This window comes from Lagenorhynchus albirostris, chromosome 4 (genome assembly GCF_949774975.1).
Source record: "Lagenorhynchus albirostris chromosome 4, mLagAlb1.1, whole genome shotgun sequence".
Taxonomy (NCBI): domain Eukaryota; kingdom Metazoa; phylum Chordata; class Mammalia; order Artiodactyla; family Delphinidae; genus Lagenorhynchus; species Lagenorhynchus albirostris.
This window is the reverse complement of record NC_083098.1, coordinates 110,595,313-110,598,159: the sequence shown is the minus strand read 5'-3', so window position 1 is coordinate 110,598,159 and position 2,847 is coordinate 110,595,313. Positions and strand designations below refer to the sequence as shown.

General features: G+C 43.9%; 1 pseudogene; it reads left to right on the top strand.

Moving 5' to 3' along the window:
• The first annotated feature begins 650 nt into the window (after positions 1-650).
• Positions 651-1,251, top strand: LOC132519427 (NF-kappa-B inhibitor-interacting Ras-like protein 1; annotated as a pseudogene).
• Positions 1,252-2,847: the final 1,596 nt, after the last annotated feature.

Here is a 2,847-nt window from a genome sequence, read left to right as displayed (position 1 = left end):
AGGTCACACAGCCAGGAATTGGACTGATTGCCCTCAATCTTTCCCCACACCAGGCTGCTCCCAGATCCAAGCCGTTGTGGTGCTCTCTCTCCATCAATGTGGTAACACTACAGAGCCACACTTCCCTCTGAATTTTATAGGAGCAGGGGACAGGGGAGGTCTCCTAAACCAGCTGCTGCCTGTTGGCTTTCTGGCCTTTTAGAGGGTCTTGTGCTGGAAGAATCTGGAGAGGAAGAACATGATGTCCAGCATCAGAAACCCTGAGATGGATTGGTTTGGAGTCTCCTGAAAGCATTGTGAGCAAGAGGCTTCTTGATGTACAGTATCCGGTGGCCGCTGATCTAGCCACAGACAAATCTCAGTTCAGTATGGCCTTTACAGCGGCTAAATAGATTTCAGGTCGTCCTACCTTTGTGGCTTGAGTGGGAGGGAGCTGAAGTCCCTCCTCGAAGACAGGGCTTAGGAGTGAAACCCTGACTTCATGGCATCATGGACCCAGGTTTTCGACACAGACCCCTTGTGTCCTATAGCATTGAAGCACCACCTACGATGATGATCTCTCCCTTTGGGGGTTGGGGGTGTCAGCCCCTCAGATCCTCTGCTTCTCACTGTGACTATTAGTTGTTGGCTTTCCAACATCCTAAGAGAAGATGGGAAAGGTCTGTAAGGTTGTGGTTTGTGGCTTGTTAAATGTGGGGAAAATGGCGATTTTGGAGTAGCTCCTTTACGGGAATCATCCTATCAGAATGGAGGACTGTGAAACAATGGAAGATGTGTATATGGCTTCAGTGGAAACAGATCAGGGAGTCAAGGAACAGGTACATCTTTACAACACCAGGGGCCTACAGGAAGGTGTGGAGCTGCCAAAGCATTATTTTTCATTTGCCGGTGGCTTCGTTTTTGTGTACAGTGTGAATAACTTTGAATCCTTTCAAAGAGTGGAGCTTCTGAAGAAAGAAATTGATCGGTTCAAAGACAAAAAAGAGGTGGCAATTGTTGTGTTAGGAAACAAAACTGACCTTTCTGAGCAGAAACAAGTGGACGCCGAAGTGGCACAGCAGTGGGCCAGGAGCGAGAAGGTGCCTCTGTGGGAGGTGACGGTCACAGACCTCAAGACCCTGATCGAGCCCTTAACCCTGCTAGCCCGCAAACTCTCCCAGCCCCAGAACAAAGCGAGCTTCCCTCTGCCTGGGAGGAGAAGCAAAGGCAACTACAGCTCTGAGAACTAAACCCTAGGGTGCACAACTGTCGCTTGAAATAGTGACTGCCTGGAGGTGTCCATGAACTCATGTAAAACAGGCCATTTCTATCTAGCTTTGGTCCTTAGAAAACCCCTAGGGAAGTAAATTAATGCACTTTTAGTTATAATTCAGTTACTATTGCCTGACATGAAGTAATATATTTGCATTCTCCTTGTTTCAAACTTGTCCCTGAAATTAGCACCTTTGTTATCTATATTATGTTGGATTTATCAAGAGAATAAAATAAAGTTTGGGTGGTATGCACATGTAAAAAAAAAAAAAAGCACCAAGGCAAAAATCAACAGATCCACTTCTTCCAGCCCTGGTATTAGGTGAAATGCCCACCAGGGCTTTTATTAGAATAGAAAATCAGACTAACTGTTCCAAATACAGGCCTTCTCTTTTCTTGGCTCCCAAGGAAGCCATAAAAGAGAAAGAGAAACCCAGCCGATGCAGGCTGATGGGAAAGGGGGGCATCCCAGAAGACTGTAGAGTTTTCAGATGTATGAATAATTTGAATAAAAATCGTTAGCAACATGCCATTTCTTCTGTGCCAAGAACAGAGTTCTCCCTTTATAAATCTCCTCAGGGGAGCGACTGTGATGGATAGATGCTGGGGTTTGCAAAGGTGGATCCATTTTATCAGTGGGTGCCAAGGCGCTTGATAAATAAACCGACGATTATAAACCATCCCTTAAAAAGTCAGGAAGGAAACACAGGAAAACATTCACAGTAGTTTCCAGGAATGTGCTAGTTTTGTTTCCTTCTCCCGTTCTTTTTTTTTTTTAATTTTTGTAATCATGAAAACACGTTAAAGTGAGAATTAAACTTTATTTTAAAATAAGTGCTTACAATGACTTGCAGCTTTTGAGTTGCCTCCCAATGTGATGCGAAGCAGCCTATACGATTTGCCAGGCAATCCTCTGGAGACCATACCGTAGTGTCATTCGATGTCACGCGTTCCGATCCGCTCTGCTAATATGTAATTTGAAATACTTTTATTTAATTAAATACTTTAAATACTTTTCCATACTAAGTAATCAAATCAGCTTATTTTAAAAATAGATACACCCTTTTATAAGATAGTTATCCAAAAAGACAAACTCAGCTCAGCCTCTGGGCAGGAGTATCACAGAGTCCTGGTGGGGAGGTTTGAATGGAGAAAGCTCAGTGTCAGCACTGTGACATGCTTTCACGTTTCAGTAATTATTAACACACCCCGTGTTGCTGGCTCCCAGAATGGTATTTACTCTATGGCTCAGAAGACTTGAGCTCGTGGCTTCCATTTCATTTGCCTTTTGACCTACTTCAAATAGGGAAAGGTTGATATCTCAGAATCTTCCAGTTCAAAGTGGTTCCACCCCGAACCTGCCTCGTGACCCCCATCTGATTTTCCTGTCAGCCCAGCACAAGCAAGTGACCCATCCAGGGTAGGGAGCAGTAACTTCCATGATTTTTTTCTTTTAACCATATGTTTTCGTGCATCCTATTATTTAATATTCGGAGCAACATGGTGAGCTATTAAGTTCAGGATTTATGCTTTTATGAGTTGAATTGTGTCTGCCCAGAAAGATATATTGAAGTCCTAAGCCCTGGTTACCTATGA